Genomic DNA, 23,129 nt, shown 5'->3' with positions numbered 1-23,129 from the left:
CTAAGCTTGGATCACCTAATTCCCAAATGAGCAAAAGTCTTAACACTAACACTATAACACCCTATTTATAGGCCAAGGCTATTATTGAAACTTTTCATTAATTACAAGATTGCCACCTTGCCTTTTGACTAGATATAATACTTTAAAGACTCGTTATCTTCAGTTTCTCGCTACAGCTCGGATTGACGAATGTTAGTGCGTTATCTGTCTATCGCCTCCGTCAATCTAGTCCGTAGCAGAAATCGAAGAAAACGAGAGTTACATTGTTATTTTAGTATTAGTTAGTCAAAAAGGCAAGGTGGCATAACTGTAATTAATGAGATTCCTCATTAACCCCTTGGCCTATAAATAGAACTCTAGGGCTTCTAATTTAGAACTTTTGCCATTTTCACATCTTGGAGAGCTAGAGGCTAGAGAGAGAAGCTAGAGAGAGAAAGTTTATTGTTCGTGATTCAGGTGCTGTACATTTTCAGATATATTCGATAGAATCACAGTTTATATTACATCACGTGTGTTAGCTCGCGTTCGTGTACGAATTCCACACGTCACACGTTCGATTACGCAATCGTTTCGGAGTCAAAACCGGTCCTAACAAGTGGTATCAGAGCAGGAGCTCGATTACACTGATCTTTCACACGATTTTGCACAGGATTACATCAAATTCAGATCCGATTTCATCTTCTTCTTCATCTTTTTCATATTTCTTACGGTTTTTACTGTTTTTCGTCGAATCGAACAGGTTTTCACGGTCCGTTTCAGCTGATTTTTGGATATGTTGTGCGTGTATACCTGATCTACAACCCTACCAAGTTTCAAATCGAAACTCCTAGCCGTTTAGGAGAAATCGAAGGATTTCAGTTCGTTTTTGCGTCACAAAACAGGTCCGCTCATCCAACCATACAGATCCGCTCCAAATTAACAATTGAGGTCCGCTTATTAGTCAAAAGTAGATCTGCTTATTGGTTTCGTTGAGGTTCTCTCCAAAATAATTGTTATGGTCCGCTCATTGTTCAATGTTATGGTTCGCTCATGGTAACTGTTTGTGGTTCGCTTATAGAGTTCAATAGATTCGCTCATAAATATGGTCAACAGGTTCGCTCTTAGGAACACGACAAGTCCGCTTTTTAGTCGTTTTCTTCATACAGTCTGATCTTGCAACAGTTGTCGGCCACTCTTTACAAGTTACAGTTACAAGTTGGATAGTTGGCCCAATCATAGTTATCGGATGATTATAAAGCCCAATCAATGAAAAGTTGATGTTGGAATTGTTGTGTTTCATCATAAGTTGCCGTCCAAAATGAAGGCCCAATAAGAGTTCATATTATTTTGTATTATTTTGTAGGTTGCCGCCCACTAAAAGTGAAGCCCATAGTTCATGTTATTCAAATAAAGGTCCAATCAGTTACTACAATCACCAAATATTTGGTTCAATCAACAAGTGATAAGTGATTGCATGTCAGAACATTAAGTTGACCCATGTTTGATTGTCGGCCATCATTAGCTCACTTTCAAAAAGTGGTAATAGTCCATTAAAAGAAATCGGCCCTATAGGAATAAAGTGGTGAGCTTAAACTGTCAGTATCGGCCCTATAGGATTAAAGTCGGCCATTTTCATGAAAGTTGAAAATTGTGAATTGGTTGTTATCACGGCCCATATGTTAAAATCGTATAAGTGAGTTGGCACAAATTGATATTGTTTTGATACTATAAACTGGTAGCAATTAATACGTGTTGTTATAAAGTGTGCCGCCATTCACCGAATGTTTTTAAAAACATGTGAACAATAATTGTCGGTTTTAAGTGAAGTGTTGGACCAATCAGCAGTTTTGCTTCTTTGAAGTTGACATTTGTGAATTGTCGGCTTTTGCTTGTTTGTTTGTGGATCTTATTAATGCAGCCCATGTGTTTGGTCTATGTCATCGGCCAAATAGTTTGAATCCATAGTGGCAGCTTTCATCATTGTTCTCGGCCCAAGATCGTTTATAGTCTCGGCCCAAATTACGATCAAGTCTTAAAGAAGCCCAACAGAAGTGAATTGTTTGTCTAAGTGTCTTCGGTTCAATTTGAATTCATTTTGTCCCGATCAAGTCTAGTCATGCAGTGATTTCACTTCAACTATATTGAAACAAGTCCGCGAGTCTTCGACACGAGTTCTAGATCAATTCCACTCTCACACTTTGACATAGTTAGTTCATTTTTTTTTAAACTGATCGTTTGATTGTTTTGATTCAGGTTCTTGTAATTGAAGAAATTCGCATCATGGTTGAGGAATTCTACAACACGTTTTTCAACGCGTTCACGTCCGAATCGACCGAGATTGCAAATGTTACCCCGAAAACCATTACGAAAGCTATCAACGAGAATATCAAGCATGATAACTTCTATGGGACGCATTCAAAGCCACCAACTCTTGATAGCATTGAAGATTATATCTGGTGGAAAGAACGTTTCATCAATTGGGCAAAAGCGTATGCGCATGAAAGCTGGTTATGTCTGGAGTTTGGATACGAAAGGCCAAAAAATGACAAAAACGAAGAACTACCATTCAAGAGTTTTACAAAAGATGACAAAGCAGAATTTGCTGCTGAACAAAGAATGATTGCATTGATCCAGTCAGCAATCAGAAATGATATATTTGCTTTGCTTACTCATGATGGATCGTCAAAGTCGGTTTGGGAAGCTTTATGAGTTAAAGCTGAGGGGGGAAAACAGATTCGGAAAAATAAAATTGCTTTACTAAAAAAAGAATTTGATCTGTTTGATAATATAAAAGGAGAGACAGTGAGACAAATGATCGAGAGATTCTGTCACCTCAAAATCGAACTTGAACGTTTTAAAATTGATAAAACAAGAGAGGAACTTATTGATAAAGTCATTGAAGCGTTACCACGAGCAGATCAATGGCAAACGTTTGTTTTTATCTTAAAAAAAGATGCTTCATATGATGAAATTTCTCTTGATTCTTTGTTTGAAAAGATTGAAAGTCATGATCTGGAGTTACAAAAGCAGAACAAGATGACTGGTTCTTCACATCAACAGAATGTGGGCTTGTATTACAAAGGCAGTGTACCTTCTGATAAAGGCGTTGGTTCACCAAAAACAGCATTTAGTGGTGAAAAGATGAAAGAACCGTCAACAACGTCAACAAGTCATCATTCTGGATATCATTCATCTTCAAAGACAAATTCTGAGGAAACAGAAGAAATTTTGTGCAACATTGCTCTTAAACTGAAGAATTCTCCAGCAATGAGCATCAATGCAGCGAAACAGCAAATGAGTTTTCTTGCATCTGTCCTGGAGTCATATGAAGGTCTTGTAGCTGGTAAAATTGGAAACTCCGAATTGACCAAAGAAGACTACGACCAGATTGATCCGGAAGAAATGGAACTCATTGACATCCGTTGGTGTTTAGCTAGTTGTATTCGTCGCGCTCAGAAGTATATGGAGATTACCGGGAAACAATCGCTTGGAGGTGCATCAACAAAGCTTGGATTCGACAAATCCAAAGTGACCTGCTTCAGATGCAAGAAAAAAGGTCATTTCAAAAGAGAATGCAGAAACTCTGAAGTTGCTGAAGGAAATGAACGTCCTTTCAACGATGACTATTATCGAAAGGCGATTTACCATCGAAGCAGAGAAGAGCCAAAGTTGATTGAAGATAAACCGAAAGAAAAATCAAGAGCTTATGCTGTAATTTACGAGGATGAAGGCTATGATTGGTCTGCAATTTGTCCAGAAGAAGATCGTTTGGAGAATGTTCGAAAAACAGCTCATGGGAGAGCTATGACAGAGGAAAGAAAGTTTGTTTTTGTTGCTGAGATTCAAGATGAAAACAAAGACAAAGCCACTGCTGAAATCCATGAAGAAAAAGTTGAGATCAAAGAGAAAACTCGAGAAGAGATCTTGAGTGAGAAGACCTACAGAGAAAGAAATGTGGTCTACAATAGAATGGATGACATGCAGGAAGAGTATGAAAATGCTGTCAGCAGTCGAAGATGGGATAAGAAAACAGAATGTTACTACAATAGAGAAGGAGAACCGGTTGTTCCAAAGAAAGACATAATTTTTGATGATGTTCTTCTTGCTGTCCCGTTGAGAGCCGAATACTACAGAAGAGTGATGAAAGATGATGCATATGTTAAACAGTATGAAAAAGATATCAGATATGCTATGCTGTCATGTTTGAGAAAAAGGGATGAGGAAAGAATGAAGAAAAGTGTTGAAGAGATGGTGAACAATCTGAAGAAGGTTGCTGAAGAAGTTGAAACAGAAGCTGTTAAAGTTGAAGTTGTGAAAGAAGCTGTTACTGAAGAACAGCAAATTGAAGAAGAAGTGAAGACAGAAGAAAAGAATGAGAATGAGAAAGATGGTGATGATGGTGATGAAGTCAGTATTGAAGAGAAGCAAGATAATGCTGAGATGAAGCAGGCAAAAGATGCTGAAAACACCGAGGTGCCAATCACTGAGGTACATTCTGATTCTGAAGTCTTAAAATCAATTGAACAGTGCAAGAAATGCATGGAACCATGCAGAGGTTGTACTGACAAAGATGAGCAATTCAGAACAAGAGAACTTGAATTCATAAAAATCGAAAACATTTTCAAAGAAAAATGCAAAGAGATGTTAGAAAAAGAAAAGGTTTTTAACGAAAAAGATGAAAAACTTTCAGGAAAATGTACAAAGCTAGAAAAAGAAAATGAAGTTTTGAAAGAAGATGTTTTGAAAATGAAAAATGAATGTTCACAAAAAAAATGTGGTTCTAGAAATGAAAAAGGAATATGACTCAATGAAACTATCACATCATGTTATGAGAGAGTCATATGATAAAATAAAAGACGAAATGAAATATGCTCAATCTAGAATGAATTATCTTTCTGAAACAACCAAAGAGCTTAAACGAATGTATGCTATAAAACAAGATGTTGTTAATTCCTATATTGAGGATGTTGCTAAGTTAAAGCGACAGATTGCTGATTTAGAACAGGATAACAACAAGTTAAAAAGTTACCACGTGTCGTCATATGTGCTTGAACGAATTTTCAATATAAAACCGGGAGATAGTGAGTCTGAGCAAACCAAGAAAGGCATTGGCTCAGAGTTTCATCAAGTTCCACCACCGGAAAAGTTTGCATTTTTTGATGAGGAAAAGGTCGAAAAAGCTTTCAACATGGTAGACCAATTGCCAGACAACATTGACATAACCTATTCCAAATCTGATGATTCTCATGATTCAGAGGTGGTAGGTAAAGTTGTTGAAAGTGTGTTGAAAGAAGAGTCGGTTGATACAGGTAAAACTGAATCACAGGATGAAGATGAAGGAAGTCTTCATGATGCATATCTGAAAAACATCAAATCCGAGAAAAATTTGAATGATGATTCAAAGGGATTGGTTTATACCATGATTGGATCGGACAAATTATTCTTAGATGTTGTATTCCCGATTCAGAATGTGATTTCAGAAAAAGTTGACAAAGTTTTCAAAATGGTTGAGATTGAGAAATCTGAGATTTCAAAGTTTGTCGGTAAGAGTCATAAAGGTTCATATAACAAACCTGGTTTCAAAAAGAAAAACATGAAGGCTGGGTTGGGTTATAAGAGGAAACAACATTGGAACAAAAATGAGATGCCAAATTATCAGGCAAAAATGAGTTTTGTACAGGGAAACAGTTTAGCTGAAGAAAAAGAACTTAAAATTGGACGACAGTCTAATGCTGAGTTTGAGGCTCAAAAGCAAAAGCAACAACCACAGGTCAAAGATGTGTCCATGAGAACATGTTTTAAATGTGATCAAAAAGGATATCTTGCACGCAAGTGTCCAAATTTAAAACCTGTGGATGTTGATAAAAAGAAGATTGATGCTGAGAAACAAAAATCTGAGAATGTGAGACAAAGGTCAACCAAATTTAATTCGAAACAAACTTGGAGGTATAACACAAACAAGTTTGCTTCAAATCAAAATTGGAAATCAAACCAGAACAGGTTCAATTCAAGACAGACCTGGAATTCTCCCACACCCAGATTCAGAACAACACAAAGTTGGAAAACTTCAGTTGATATGACAAAACCCCAATAGTTTTGGAAACCACAAGTTGTTGTTCAAAACCAAAGTGTTCAAAAAGATTCACATTTTTACAAACGTGGTACACCGAAAGGTCAAACATGGAGTGTTAAGAAACATGTTGATTCGGTAAAAGATGAGAACGTTGAAGTTAAAATTGAGAAAGTTTTTGTGAAAAATGCCAATGAATTTCCAGCATTGAATGAAAATTATTGTGTTGAAATGCCTAAGGTTCAATAGACCTGGGCTAAATTGTTCAAGTAATTCAATTAGTTGAATGTGCAGGTGCTCAAGGAAACTGAAGATTGTGAGATTGAAAGTTGGAGCAGCCTGGCACATGAAGAGGAAGCAGAGGCTGCTGGACCCTGTGTTGGTTGAAACAGGGAGTTTATGTGTTTTCTGTACATAAATAAACAATATTTCAAAATCCTAAAAATTTGAAAAATTAAAAACCAAAAATATGTTTTTAGTTTGTTAAAAATTGAAAAAACCAAAAATATGTTTGTTTTTAATTTTTGTCAAAAACAGAAAATTACAAAAATATATGTTGATTGAATACGCCGAAACCCTCATGGCTGAACAAACATGATTACTTTCACCAGATTGAAAAACGGTTTTCAAACTATAAAAATCAATGTGTTGTAAATCATGGGGGTACTTTATATTAGTTTTTCTGTAATTCGGTACATGAGAAGCAGAAAATGGATGGCGAGACAAAGCTATCTACATCGGTTATTAAATTTTTTTTAATGGTTTTGCATTTTAGGGGAGAAAAATTGTCAGAAAATACAAAAACATTAGAAAATTTGAAAAAGCCAAAAACATGATAAAATTCAAAAATTGAGTTTTTGCGTAAAAAGAGGATATGATAGTATATCAGTAGACAATTACAGTATGCTAAAGAAATGTAATGATTAAATAGCGTTAAACAGTCTCACTGATGATATGTCGATAGGTTTTTATACACTTAGTAAACTTTTTCGGGATATAAGCCTAAATTCAAACACTTGCTTATTTTGTGGGGAACACTACTTGGATATATAGGTAACCCCTGAAATCTTGTTTGAACGGTCTCGTATTCTGATATACTAGGTTTTTATACTCTATGATGTCTGGGGTATTATTCCGGGACTTCTGCTGATTGGAAATTCTGACCTAGTCCTTGGATAATACTTTCACCGAATGCTTGAAACACAGCATAAACCCTCAGCATGCAGATGAAACAATAAAATTGATAGTCGCTGTTGTTGTAACTAAAAGATCCTCTAAAGGGGACATACTAAAAAGTCGAAACTGATATCTCTCTGCGCATACGGAAGTATCGACCTGAGATCCCTCAGTCCTCGCATACCTAATTTATGTATAGATATCATTGTAGTATTAATCACCTGTAAGACTGAATATTGGGATTCTGGATACGGGAGTATATTCAAGAGGTGGGACACATGAATGAGTTTAAGTTCTTAAAACATATAATTCGTATCCTGAATCAGTTGAAATTTGTATGAAAATTTAAGTGGATCAGTATATCGACAATCTAAGTGAATTGTTTAATTCTTAATGTGTAATTAAGCTCAACGGTACTTGTGACTTGTCAAAAACTGATATGATCCTCTGACGCATACTCAAACAAAAATATTGTCTGTAAATATGTTTGTACATATTTCTTTACTGCTTTATATTTTCAGAAAATACAAAAAGATTTTGATTTCTGCTTTATTTTCGATAAACCGATGTCTGAGTTGCTGAGTTTCAAAATCTAAGTAAGCTGATTGTGTTTCTGAAAATAAAACAAGTTCATTAATTTGATACTTGAACTAAAATAAAAAATTTCAAAAACAGTTTGTGATATCTCCAAGGTCATTAATTTGGACTTGGACGATTAACTGTGGGGGAGTTGGATTCTTTAAAACTGCCAAATATGTAAAGATTGTTGATAGGGGGAGTGATTTAGAGAGTTAAATAGTGCCAGATTACGGTTTCTGGAAAATTGAGTGTTCAAAACGTTGTTACTTATAAATGTCTGAGTGTTGCAGATGTTATACCAGACTACGATCCCGAAAGTCGAGTCTAAGGGGGAGTCTGAAGACGAGCTCAATGCAAACGGAAGCGTACAAAGAGCCAGGTATCATTCCTGGAAGAGCTTGTAACCAGAAAGCAAGGTGTCGATCCCAAAGCACGGAAGCTTGACGAAAGGGGGAGCCTGATGAAGTGAAGAGTGTACCGAAAGAGGAAGCTAAAGCTGAAGACAGATCCAAGGGGATTCTGTTTGAGCAAGGGGGAGTCTGTGTAGCTGAAGATGTTAAAGCTTCAAGAAGACTCAGAGAGAGAGAAAGAAAAGTCGCTACGAGTTTGACTATAGATTGACTACAGCAATATCCAAGGGGGAGTCTGTTAGTGCGTTATCTGTTTATCGCCTCCGTCAATCTAGTCCGTAGCAGAAATCGAAGAAAACGAGAGTTACATTGTTATTTTAGTATTAGTTAGTCAAAAAGGTAAGGTGGCATAACTGTAATTAATGAGATTCCTCATTAACCCCTTGGCCTATAAATAGAACTCTAGGGCTTCTAATTTAGAACTTTTGCCATTTTCACATCTTGGAGAGCTAGAGGCTAGAGAGAGAAGCTAGAGAGAGAAAGTTTATTGTTCGTGATTCAGGTGCTGTACATTTTCAGATATATTCGATAGAATCACAATTTATATTACATCACGTGTGTTAGCTCGCGTTCGTGTACGGATCCCGCACGTCACACGTTCGATTACGCAATCGTTTCGGAGTCAAAACCGGTCCTAACAACGAAGGCGATAGACATTAATGCACTAACAGTCTCCCCCTTGGATATTGCCGCGGTCAATCTCGTAGCCTCTTGTCTTTCTCTTTCTCGAACAGAATCCCCGTGGATTTGTCTTTAGCTTCAGTTGCTCCCCCTCTTGGTAGTCTCTTTCTTCAGGCTCCCCCTTTCGTCAAGCTTCCGTGCTTTTGGGATCGACACCTGGCTTTCCGTATACAAGCTCCTCTAAAATAGTTATCTGGCTCCTTGAATGCACACTCCCCATTGCGTTGAGCTTGTCTTCAGACTCCCCCTTAGACTCAGCTGTCGGGATCGTAGTCTGGCTTTCATTAGCCGCATACCTGCATATACTTTAACCAACAGTAAGATTTGACTTTATGCTTATCACTTGTATTTGAAATGATTAAATTGGTTTCAAATTAATGAGCCATTTATCCATTTCAAACACAATTCTCATTTCCAACAAACTTCCCCAAACTTCTGTTCTTCCTGTTTAGCACTTAGAATTTTGAATATCGGCTCTCCAACATCAGTTGTCGAAAATCTTTTTGGATTTTTCAAAATTTCATGCTAAAACACACTAAAATATTTTTGGATATTTGTCTTTAATGAAAAGCAGTAAAGAAATATTTACAGATAATATTTTTGTGAGTTTGTGAAAGAGGATCATATCAGTTTTTGAGACACATCACAAGCACCGTTAAGCTTTTAGACATTTTAAGTTCTAAACGATTCACGTTGATTGACGATATAATTGTCCTCTTAAGCTCAATCTAAAAACTTTCGTAAATGCTTACCGATATGTTAAGGTATATTAATTTTGCACTAAATTCTTATAGACCCCACGATCTTAGCATATCCCCTCATCATGCAATACACTAACTCAAGTAATGCTTTTAAACTTTCATCAAGTGTGATTTGTGCAAAAATAACGCAGAATGTTTAAACATTAACAATCAGGTCAATACTTCCGTATACACAGAGAAAGTCCAATGTTTAAACAAAATAAGAAAATAAAAACAAGTTGAAATTGTTTAGGCTTTAACAACCAGGTCGATACTCCCGTATACGCAGAGGTGATCCAAAGCTTAAACGAAACACGAAAGAAAATAAAGCAGAACGTTTAGGCAATAACATCCAGGTCGATACTCACGTATACGCAGAGGATGTCCAATACTTAAACAAAATAAAGAAATAAGACAAGTTTAAATCTTTGCAAAATAAAATGCACAATCACAGCGATTTTTCAGCAAAGTAGTGAAAGCTCACAAACTTAACCAGTTTTATGTCTTTCGACAATCAGTGATTACTGAGTAGGCACACAATCAAGAAGGACAAAACTAAGTACTATGCTTTCAATCATGTTTCCCACTACAACTAGGCTTTTTCATTTAATTTTGTATCATTATAGCAAATCTACTAGTCTAGCTGAGCCTATCGTCACATCTTTAGTGAGACCGTTTATCACATTTTAACTTTCCATTTCTTTAGCGTGCTGTGATAGTCCACTGATGTACTATCATTTTCTCTTTTTTCACAACAAAACTCATTTTTGATTTTTTCAATGTTTTGAATTTTTCAAATTTTCTAATAATTTTTTTTTAAAAAAATTTCTCCCCCTAAAATCAAAATTATATTTCAAATTTTGATTTTCTGGGAAAATTTGAAAAATAAAGCTGTAAACTATACAAACAGAATGACAAACTGATGAGAATTGCCTCAATTCGCCATACACGTGGCTTAAACAGTCAGAACTCCCCCTGACAACAAACTATTTTCTCATTATGATTTCAAAACACTTAAGTTTGTTTTAATCAAAATGGTTTTTTCCGGAAAATTAGTTTTGTGTGTCGTTTCACAAACATGGGGATTAATTCATCACACTGTTTTCAACTTCTTGTAGGTTTATCACAAACACAGTTACCGACAATCATACCACTTGTAAGATAGTCAAATCAAGTACAACTTAATGTCCTTGATTAACCACTTGTAAGACGAAATATCACAGTTACCAACCTGTGAATTTCTCAAGAAAGATGCCGATTCCTACTCCCCAATTACCAACCTGGGAGTTCCGGCAAGTCAGGTTTTTCATTTAAACAGTTTCACCCAAGCCTGACGGTCCTTGGGTGCTTTTGAAATTCCTTTTGACAATGATGGAAAATTTTCATCATTCATTGTCAAACCGGAATCACCACTTTTTACCTCAACCAATGGCTCCTCTAGTTTTGACAAACCAGATTCATTACCTGAACATGGCTCCTTTGACTTTGATGAGTCAAGATCATTGCCAACAACTGGCTCTTTTGTTTTAGAAGAAACAAATTCATCACCAGGAACTTTTCCTTTCTTCACACTCCATTCTGTCCTCAGATTTGCATCTGATGAATTCGTTTTGCTTGATTTATCATTCTTTGGAGAGCAAGACGATTTATCAGAACTCTTCTCTGATTTTCTTGTTGTATCCGAGGACAAAATCCTTTCAAGATATTCCCTCGCTTTCTTTCTTTTCTTCCTCAGTCGGTTTTTCTGTCCTTGTGAAAGCTTCACTTTCTGTTCTTTCACTTTCTGTTCTTTGGGCTTTTCTTCGACCTTGACTGATTTCTTCATCTTTTCCTCAGATTCAGCCCTCGATCTTTCCATTGATCTCATTGGGCAATCTCTGGCAATGTGCCCTTTGATTTGGCATTCATAACATCTTCTTGTCTCAAATCTCTGTCTCTGGCAGTTAACAGCAATGTGTCCTTGAAAACCACAGTTGTAGCACACCCTGTTATCGTACCAATCTTCACCATCAATCCAAACACTCAAATCATAACACTGATTTGATTTGTAGTACTCATGACTTCTCCTATAAGCTTGATTTGACGCTTGAGCACTGTGGTCAAACCTGCACCACTCATTACCAACTTTTTGTGAGTTTTGATTTTTAAATTTTTGTGGTTTTTCATAGTGATTGGATAACTGATCTGAAAAGCTATTATTTTCATTTTTAAAATTTTTCAAATTTTTAGCTTTTTGTTTCTGTTCTACACTCTTCTTAACAGGTTTTTGCTTTGAGCATTCTCCTATTTCAGTAGATTGCAAAACAGTATTTTTAAATTTTTCTTTTCATTCTAAAAATATTTTTCTTTTCTCATTTTTCTCATTTTCATCATCAGTTTTATTATCACAATCTTCAATTTTGACTTTGTCAAAATTTGTGACACTGTCACTTATTGGAACAGCATTGATCGGTTCTAGACACACATATGGTGCATAAGTCACAAAACCTTTCAACTTATTTTCTAACTCAGCAATTTTATTCCGATCACTTTCAGCTTCTTTTTCAAGCTGAATGATTTTAGCAAGATGAGAATTTATTGCAATTTGTTTTTCAAGATTATTTTTACGAAAAATATCTTTCTCATCTTCTAAAATCTTTATTTGATTTTGAAAATCTTTTTCTTTTTCTTTTAAAAATTTGTTTTCCAATGTCAAACTCTCCACATCCTTCAAGAGTTTGACATTGTCTGATTCAAATTTATCACATTTTGAGCACTTCTCGGACATCATTCCAGCTTCAGCTTTCTTCTCAGTCTTGATAGCTGAAATTTCTTTAACCTGCTCCTCTACCACTTGAACATTTTCTTTAGTAGTTGCTGCTTTATGAGTCTTTTCTCCTGAATCAGACTTCAATTTTCTAATCTTTTGGAACTCAAGTTCTTGAGCTTGAATCTTCTCGACGAATGCACTAAGGTTGAGATTAACATAATCTGAATTGTTTTTCAACACCAGCAAATAAGTACCCCACACATCCTTTGGTAAAGCATTCGCTAACTTGTCAACCCACTCCTCATTTGTTTTGTTAATGTTCAAATTTTTCATCTCTATATGCAACTTAGCATACCTTTCGATCAATTCTTTTGTAGACTCTCCCTTGATACCCTTAAAATTATCAAACTTGTTATGTGCAACATAAAACTCAGATTCCATGTTTCGGTATTGATAGATTCACAAAGACAGTTTTTCAAACGATACGAAAGTTCACACAGTCAGATGACTATCCGATTGAATGGCAAAAATCCGATGACAACGGATCGGGTGAGGATTCTCTTGTGCGTGTATCCGATGCTTTGAATTTGAATCACTTTGAATCACCTGAAACAATTCAATCAAACGATCAGTTTAAAAAAAACTGAATATGTAACAGTGTGCGTTTGATGAAAACAATCTAAGACTCGTGTCGAAGATTTGCGAACTCGTTCCAATGTTGTTCTGACGAAATCTCTAAATGAATGAACTTGATCGGATCGAAATGGATTCAATTGGGTTTACACTGATTAGGCCGTAAACATCATGCTGATATGCTTAAATTTGACCTTGGACAAGTCAAAGAGGCTTATGATACTCTTGCCAGGTCAATTAAAATGATCCGAAAAGAGAGTGTTGAAAATGACAAAGCAACAAAATTGGCTAAAGCAACACTTTTTGATAAACAAGTTGAGGTTAACTTTCATCTTGACACGATCGCTTCACTAAAGAAAGAGCTTGAATTAGCTAAAATTGAAAATGAAAGGATTGATAAAAAATTGATGAGTTATGTGGCTTCATCTTATGTTCTTGAACAAATTGTCCCACAGCAGCCACATGCTGCACCAGTCTTTAAGAGCGTTCCACCCCCAATGTGGACTCATTATACGCAAAAATATCCAGATGGGGTGGAAGGTGCTTTGAATCTCAAGTTGAGATCAATTGAGGATGATTTGCCTGAAAGCATTGATGTTACATTCTCAGCATCCGACACCGACAATGAATCACAGGTCATCAAAACCGTTGTCGATCAGGTGTTAGATGAGGAGAGTGATAACTCTGAAAAGTCTCAATCTGAGAAATCTGTTAGTGAGTCTGAAGATGAGGGTAATTTCTTGGATCGTTTCATAACGAAATCGGACAAGAGTGCGAATGATGATCCGATTATGGTGGTATACACTATGATTGGAACAGACAAACTTTACTCCGATTTCGAGTATCCTCTTCAGAACGTGAAGTTTGAGAATGTTGAGAAAGTTTTTAAGTTGGTTGAAATGAACATTGATGAGGTTAACAACAAAGAATTCTTTTCAAAACCTAAAAAATCGTTTGTTACATCACGTTCTACCAGTTCGGGAAAGAAAGAGTGGGAAGGAAAGGGTAATAACAAGAAAAACAATTTTAAAAACAAAGGGATCGGTTTTCAGAAGAAAACGGATAAGCAGGTGGTTAAGCCGAAAGAGAAAATGAATGATATCTTTGTTGCTGGACCGAGTGTAGATGATGAAAAGGACTACATCTTTAGTCAAAAGGCCGTGGATGATTTCAATGCAGCGAAAAAGTTGAAAGAGGAGACAGTCAAATCAACTTTTGTCGAATATGACAAAAGAGTCTGTTATCGCTGTAATGAAATCGGGCACATGGCAAAACAGTGCAAGAAAGTGTTTGAGAAACCTGTTTTTCAAAAACCAATTGTTCAAAAACAAACTGTTCAAAAACCTCGACCAAAATCATCGATTGATACAAATGGTAAAAAACCAATGGTTTCTCCGATTCGCATTCTAAAAAGAGGAGAATCTTTGATGTCCGAGGATAAGCCAAAATCGAACTTCGAGATTGGTGAATCTTCCAAGTCTCACAAGACTTCAAAAATTTATCCTAAAACAAAAATGTTTGAAAACCAATCATGGGTTGCGAAGTCGAAACCATCTGTCGAGGTCAAAAAGATGGAACATGCTTTAAAAAATGAAACAATGGTTTTAAAAGATGATGTTGTCGAGTTTGAAAATGAACTTGATAAATTTCTTGCTGAGTTTCCCCCGATTAACAACAAAGTAAAACCAGTTGTGAAAGATGATGTTCCTAATGTCACATTTAACTTTCCTAAAACAGATGAGAAGTGTGATGTAGTGTTTGGTACTGTTTCTGAGGTTAAGAAATCATGGGCGTCATTGTTTGAATAAGTTGATTTAATGTTTGCAGGGGCTGCCCAAGTCTATTCTGTCGAAGTGGATCATGGACAGTGGTGCATCGAGACACATGACAGGGACGCTAGCTCTTCTTTACGACGTCAAATCAATAAATGGAAGTTATGTGGGCTTCGCCGGAAATCAAGGCGGGAGAATTGTTGGACAGGGAACATTGGTGTCATCTCATTCGAGAAAGTGAACTATATCGTAGAGTTGGAAAACAATTTACTTAGTATTTCGCAAATATGTGATAAATCTTTCAGTGTACATTTTACAAAGAACGAGTGTGTGATTTTAAAACCGGGGTTTAAAATCCCTAATGAGATGGTGTTGTTGCGCGCTCCGCGGGAGAATGACCTGTATATTCTTGATATGAGCGTTGCAACACCAACAACTCATCAAAAACAATGTTTTGTGTCAAAATCAAAAGCAACGGAAAAAGAAACAATTATGTGGCATCGAAAGATGGGCCACATACATGTTCGTAAAATGAATTTTCTAGTGCACAATGATTTGGTAGAAGGTGTAAACTTAAAGAATTTTCACTTGTCTGATGATTGTGTAGCGTGTAAAAAGGGGAAGCAGACTCGGAAGTCACACCCACCGAAGATACTTAATTCGATCAGGTTACCTCTTGAGAGATTACACATGGATCTCTTCGGGCCTGTCAATGTAAAGAGCATCAGTGGAGATTTATACTATATTATATTAATTTTATTAATTTATTTTTGCTTTATTTATTAAGGGTGAAGGGAGTGGTTACCTATTTGTAATAGGTAAACTCCCCATTCACAACCCAATCAGACAGTGCTACGTCAATTTACCTATTTTGTTTACCTAATGTTCAAAAATGTTGGCGGTGGTTTACCTATCTTGTATTAGGTAAACTATTATTTAAAAAAAACATAAGTAAAGCTTCCCCCAATCATAGGAGGCAAAAGCTGACAAACACCACTTCCCCTCATCAGTAAAGCTTCACCGCTCACCCCCTTTTACCGATCGGTAAACACCATCGGCGGCGGTGTTACCGATGGTGTTTACCGCACCACTCCGCTCACCCTAATATACTTTTATGAAAATGAGTAAAAAGACTAAACTACCCTAATGTGATCAGATTTAACAGAGAATTTTAACTAGGTTAGGGATAAAGGACATAACGTGTAACAATAGGAAACATCAAGTACAAAATTCATAACGTGTAACAAAAGCAAACGATAAAGGACAAAACTTTCAATTCAGAACAAAGTAAACATTTGGTCAACCAACCACACCAACCTGTTTTTACTCTATAGTCAGCATATTTGACCACCACCTCTTCTTGGCATGTGTGATGTGTATTGTGTATGATGTATCATTGACTACTGCAAAAATAAAAAAGAACAATCATATAGATTTTTACCAATTCAGTAGCTAAGATCAAATGATTGACTATAAATAGAAAATGCAAAATTGCGAATCAAGTTTGAGAGACTACAAGTTCTCCTGTTTGAATAACATGGGTCAATTCAACAGGGGTGCAACCATTGACCATATGAGTCAGACGTCCAAGGGCAAAGCAATTGTGGTTTTGCAAGTTAACCACATATTAATCTAGATGATCATTTATAGATAGTATCTTACGAATGCATATCACACAAATCTACAAAATAAGGAAAGAGTTAATTTAAAGTCAAGCTTTTCTGAAAAGAAAGTCTGTTGAAAACAAAATGCCTACTTAGGCATTTCTGCCTTGTTCAGCAAAACCCCAAACAATGTTGTGTAATCATCCTACAAAATAAAATAAAATAAAACACAAAAGCAATCAATATGTTCTGTAGTAAAAATAAAACATTATATACAACCCAGATATAAATATGTTAATGCCCTTTCATTTATTAGTTTCCTTGTTTTTCCTTCTTACTGGGCATTATTTTAACAATGTCCCTCCCTCTTCATGCCCATAGGGATGGTATAAGGGCATTATCAAAACCGTTCACGTCCATATAGTGATTAAAAGTATAACCTTGCTTTGAATTTTTCAAGTCATTGAAATACAATGCTTAAGCAATCTGACACAAGCGTCCACGCTATCCTACAAAATAGAAAAACAAAAAAGCAATCGGAATGCTATAAGCAACAATTAAAGCTTGAATGTAATGATAATTAAATGCTATAACCTTGTTAGCCAAGTAATAAAGTACGTCGAGGCTATCGGCAGGAATGGAGCATAACACAAGAGCAAAGGCCACGACAACTTCATGAGTAGGAAACTGCAGAAAGCGTTGTTCCGAAAAACACAAATGTAAAAGTAAAGTTTGTTAGCAATGAATTGTCTCCTGTATGTATACAGAACAGATTGTTTTTAATGCTAAGCTACTAGTGAGTGTATGATTATAGAATCTGCAACGGCTCCATCTTGCGCCATTCCATCATTAAGAAATTCCAGCTTCATTGATTGTTTTAAGTAATGGAAAAACGTATAAACGGTTGGAAGACAGAATTTCCATTTTAGTGTTTCTGACAAATCAATTTCACATTTATTCAAATCTTCTTCAGTGGATAAATGAGCGGCCCATTGCGAGAGATGGAGATCGCGTCTCTCAACAACCTTGAAGGCCATTCGAACACAAACAACCGCCCACAATTTAATATAATTTGGATCCTCCAACAAGATTTCAGCGGCTTTTGACAAAAAGATATCAAAATACTGTGCAGCAGTAACACATGTTTGTGGTTTAGTTTTTAACTCTCTACAGGTCTGTTCAAAGAAAAAACAGTCCAATTAGTGAAGGTCTAGATTTTGATAGTAAGTACTCAAGCAAAACTAACCTCGCAAACCATCATATCGAGCTTTTGCCATGTTGCGGTGGATATCAAGTGTTTTATGGTACGACTTTAACTCAACACCCAGTGACATAGTAACCATGGCATCATGATGGGTTTGTTCATAAAAATGAGCACAAGTTTCTTCCGGGAGTAGTAGCCAATTATCAAGACCAATAAGTATAGTGCTAAGTTTATTATCTGTTCAAAGGGCGAGACTTATTAAAAAAAATCAAAAAGTGCGAGATTTATTAAAAAAATAAGAAAAATCAATAAATAGAAACTAGATATTTTACGAATTCATTAAAAAATTATACTAACCAGTCTTTGACGGTGGTTCGTCCTCTCCATTGGTTGACATAGTCTCTGAGCAATACAACGAGAAATGGAAACCGAAAACAATTACAAAAAATCGCTTACAAACAAATTTTCCCAATAAAAATAAAATAATTATAAAGTAATATATCAAGTGAGGGAGGTTCATTTGAGAAGAATCTTGTTAAAAGAAGAAAAAATGAATTAATCTAGACCCTATATTTTTTTGATCAATGGTTGTGAATCAAAATATTATTTTTGTCCACTTTTAATTAATACTTTAATTACTAAGGGTAGTATAGACATTTTGATGTAGAATATTAATAAATATTTTAAATAGTTACTCAAGTCTTATTAATGCAACCATAAATTCCTCCTTCACCATCATTATATTGGCTCCTAAACAGATTTTATTAGAAGTAACAAAATTATTTAAAAATTTTGTGTCCTATGCATATTTTATTACGAGCAAAATTATTTAAAAGTGTTTGAATCATACACATTCTGTATCCTACACCAAAATATTGTTTTAATGGTGTAGGAAACGTTGAAAATGTAAGATCATGTGCAGAATTGTTTTTATTGTGTAAGGTGCATAACTATTTTATAAGATAGGCTCATTAAATGATTAGAGTTCATTAATTTGAATAGCAAAAATAAATAATAGACTCATTAAATGATTTGTTTAAATTACTTTTGTATCCTTTACTCTTTTTATTCTTAATTTTTAATTCTTCTTATTTGAACTCTCCACTATATCAAGTTTACCCCAACCATTCAACCATCTGAAAACTGCTCGACATCAGGGCCGGCCCAAGCCCAAGTATTTTGAGGCTTGGGCCTTGGGCCACCAAATCTATAGGGCCTCCATATTTAAAAAAAAATATATATATGTATATATATATATATATATATATATATATATATTATATGGGTATGGGCTTGTCTACGCTGCGCTGCGAGGAGAATGAGATTATTAGATGAAAGAGTCAGTCTATAGTCGTATACAATTACATCGTTTAGGGAGGGGAACTGGGGAAGAGAAACAGTCGCTGCAGCCGCCGACAATACGGGGAAGATAAATGGTATCGATCGACTCACACGCTGTTCCGGAAGAAATTGTGTTTTTGATCATTTATGATTTGTTGTTGTTTCAGAAGTTAGGGCTTGGATTGGAGTTAGGAAATGATGAGTCAGTTCAAAGAAGAAGAGAGAAACTAGAAAGCCATAAGGAATCTGCTTAAACTTCCAGAGAATAGGAGGTGTATTAACTACAACAGTTTGGTAATTTTCCACTTGTTTTGTTGCCTTTTTGTTGAGTATTATTGTACTAGATCGTCGTTTATACGGAATTTTGTTACCAATATACATAATATATCTCATGTTGTTTACTAAACATGGACCAGAATATGTATGCACAAACTTCTGGACATTCGTTTGCACTACTTGCAGTGGAATCTAGTAAGTACTTTACATGCTTTTTGTAGAAATTAAGTGCATTAATGTGAAATTTCAGTTTGTATGTTAAGTATGTCGTTTAAAATTTCAGCTCATATTGCTTATAGAATTATGTTAACTATTCTGGTAACTGTTGCGCCGGCCGAAAGAAGCTTTTCTCAAATTGTTTTCTTTTCTTTTTTTTTTGGGGGAAAAAAGGCCACAAGCTTTTACTTCGCCTTAGGCCACCAAAATGGTTGAGCCGGCCTACTCGACATAATAATCATGACCATATACTTTTTTAACACGAATTGCTTACTACAGTATTCAACCCTCTGAAAACTGCTCAACATAATAATCATAACCATATATTTGTCTAACACGAATTGCTTATTACAGTATTCAACCATCTGAAAACTGCTCGACATAATAATCATAACCATATATTTGTCTAACACGAATTGTTTATTACAGTATTCAACCATCTGAAAGCTGCTCGACATAATAATCATAACCATATATTTGTCTAACACGAATTGCTTATTACAGTATTCAACCATCTGAAAACTGCTCGACATAATAATCATAACCATATATTTGTCTAACACGAATTACTTATTATAGTATTCAACCATCTGAAAACTGCTCGACATGATAATCATAACCATATATTTGTCTAACACGAATTTCTTATTACAGTATTCAAGCATCTGAAAACTGCTCGACATAATAATCATAACCATATATTTTTCTAACACGAATTGCTTATTACAGTATTCAACTATCTGAAAACTGCTCGACATAATAATCATAACCATATATTTTTCTAACACGAATTGCTTATTACAGTAAAGGTTCAACTCCATGTATCTAAAACAAATCTGACCTAAAAACAACAAGCAATAGAACAACTAAAATACGTAATTATGCTTCAAGAAATAACTATAAAGTTAGAGATGAGCAAAAAAGATGCGTACGTGATTTAGGATCGAGAACTCAGAACCCTAGCCGTGAAGCTGCAGGCTGAACAGGATGGTTAGCCCCAATCGTTCGTGCACTAGAAGATTGGTGGAAGGGTGAGAGAAGTCTTTTATAAGGAGCAATCAGTCTGGGCATCTTTGACTTAAAGCTTTTTGAAACAGCTTATTTACTTGTTGGCATTTTGATCAAAGTCAAATGATAAATGATGTTTGAGATTGAAGATGTATGTATGGAAAAAGTCATAAGTTCTAAAAAGTCAATTCATATTTGTCACGGCCCCCGACCCCACCCTGGACGGGAGCCGCGAGCAGTCAAGTGGTACCGGTGGTTATTTTAAAAACACTGCAGCGGAAATGTTCATCAGGACCGTGAGTTAGGAAAAATATCAGGGTTTAGAAAACACCGGATTTTATTTATTAAATAGATGGGATAAAATCATGTTTTGAAAGGTAGCTTTAATATGGGATATACCCGAATACGTAAAACAACGTTTAATTTAATTTAATTTATTTGATAAAATAAGCCACTTCTTTAAGCCTTTCGGTGCCGTCTCGCCACTCTTGTTCCAATCTACTGTAATTACCTGAAACACGTTTTAAAAACATTTGGTTAGCAGTAAATACTGGTGAGTTCATTCATTTATACAAAAACACATTTGTTACAATTCACAGTATTAAGAGCGATTACAATGTTTATATATCAACCAATTACCCCTAATCGGTATTTATCACTCGACCGTATCTGTGACTATGGTCATATCACCCCTTGGCTAACCCGTTGTCCAATGGTTATGGTTATCAAGTAATGTATATAAAACCCCACATACCGGCAGTAATTGAAGATTACAAAGACTTAATCCCTGTAATTATAACTTTGAAAATAAATAGGGTTTTGGAAACAATTTGGTAAAAAGAGAATGACTCACCTTGTTAGCATATAGTCTTGATTTAACATGCCTCCTGATTCTATGTCTTCTGATAACTAAGCATCTATTTTGATTGTAAGTGTATAGTGAAGAGTTTCTGGTAGTTAAACATTTAGTTTAACAGAGTGGAATACGTATTAGTGTTAAACCCGATCAAACCTAACGATGGTCACGAGATCAAAACCTTAACGAAATTCACAAAGTATAGTCTTATTTAGACAACACTTTTGCATTCGTCCATTGGTTTCCGAATCGATCGGACAGAATATCGTATTGGTGATTATTGGTTAGAATGCCAACGTATAGAGAGAAGAATAGAAGGAATGAGCAAGAAAGAATGAAATCCTAGGCTCTTATTTATAGGTAGGAAACATGAAATTTCTAGGAAGTTTCCTATATACTTTCTAGGAAATTACATATACTTTTCTAGGAAGTTACCTATACATTTTCTAGGAAGCTTCCTACCCAAATATATATACATACATATATATATATATATATATCCTCTCGCTCCTTCCTTGCACCTTCCTCATATATATCTATTTAGGTATTTAATTTACTTAGTTAATTAATCTTACTTAGCTTAATTAATCTTACTTAACTGATTAGTTAATCTTGCTTAACTTAATTAATCTTACATAACTGATTAGTTAATCTTACTTCACTTAATTAATCTTACTTAACTGATTAATTTTCCTGAACGGTTTAATCATGTAATTTACTTAGCCGATTAATTAATAACATAATTAGCTGATTAATTAACTTACTTAGCTTGCTTAACTACTTAGTTTCCTTTCCTGTTAAGTTTCCTTAGCTATTAAGTTTCTTAACCGCTAAGTTTTCTTAACTGCTAAGTTTTCTAAACTACTAAGTTTTTCATAACCATTAAGTTTACTTAATCATTAAGTTTTCTTAATTACTAAGTTTACTTAATCATTAGGTATTCTGGTTTAGCAGCCTTCTGGTTATGAGTTCTAATTTCTAGATATACTGGAACTCGTACTAGAGTATTAACTCAATTCAACATTAACGATAATCACGAGATCAAAACCCTCACAATGAATGACAAAGTATAGCCAGATATTGGCAGCACCTAAACATCCATTGGATCGGTTTTAATCGATCGGATACAATATGGTACCAGTGATTAGAGTTATTACCCTAATAACAGGCAGAGTTTCAGGTTTAGGGGGTATAATACAGGAGTATTATAGCATTATACGTTTATAGAGAGAGAAAAGAATTGAACGAATTGAAATGAAACCATCAGCTACCATTTATAGGCTGATATTGGGGCGAGTCGCGGCCCGCGAGGGAGTCCGGGTCGGAGTGAAGGTTGCTGAGTCATGGTGTGGTCTTGACACGTGGACGACCGCGTCCCTCAAGCTTATCCGGAAACCCTAGGTCTGTCGCGCCCCGCGAAGACCTTTACTTAATCTGTCGCGCCCCGCGACCGAGTGAAAAAATTTGTTTTCTTGGATTTTTATGAAAAGTAAGGTTTTATTGGTTTGGGTTTTCACTTACGGAGCGTTTTAGGACATTTTGGTGCGAGTCGTTACATCTTCCCCACCTTGTTTAAAAATCTCGTCCTCGAGATTTACGGGAACAATTATGGATATTTTCTTTTCATCTCTGACTCTAGTTTCCAAGTATATTCTGGTCCTTGCTTTGAATTCCACCTTACTTTGACCAGAACCATTCTCTTTGCTGTGAGATTCTTATCTTTGACATGTAAGGTCTTTCAATTCATTTACCTTTATATCTGCCCAACATACTGGATGGTACCTTCATCCATAAAGTGCTTCAAACGGGTAACACTAATACTTGTAGGTCAATTA

At 35.5% G+C, this 23,129-nt stretch overlaps 1 long non-coding RNA gene across 1 annotated transcript; it reads right to left on the bottom strand.

The window, feature by feature from the left end:
• Positions 1 to 16,060: 16,060 nt before the first annotated feature.
• Positions 16,061 to 21,605, bottom strand: LOC110940774. The gene is made up of 7 exons (XR_002593532.2): positions 21,292 to 21,605; positions 20,363 to 20,949; positions 17,955 to 17,999; positions 17,640 to 17,834; positions 16,988 to 17,568; positions 16,834 to 16,902; positions 16,061 to 16,192 (listed from the first exon to the last, which is right to left on the bottom strand). It is a non-coding gene; the product is annotated as an uncharacterized LOC110940774 (long non-coding RNA).
• Positions 21,606 to 23,129: the final 1,524 nt, after the last annotated feature.

The sequence above is a fragment of the Helianthus annuus genome, chromosome 6 (assembly GCF_002127325.2).
Source record: "Helianthus annuus cultivar XRQ/B chromosome 6, HanXRQr2.0-SUNRISE, whole genome shotgun sequence".
In the NCBI taxonomy this organism is placed as follows: Eukaryota; Viridiplantae; Streptophyta; class Magnoliopsida; order Asterales; family Asteraceae; genus Helianthus; species Helianthus annuus.
Note: the sequence above shows the minus strand (reverse complement) of the source record. Positions and strands in the feature narration are given on the sequence as shown.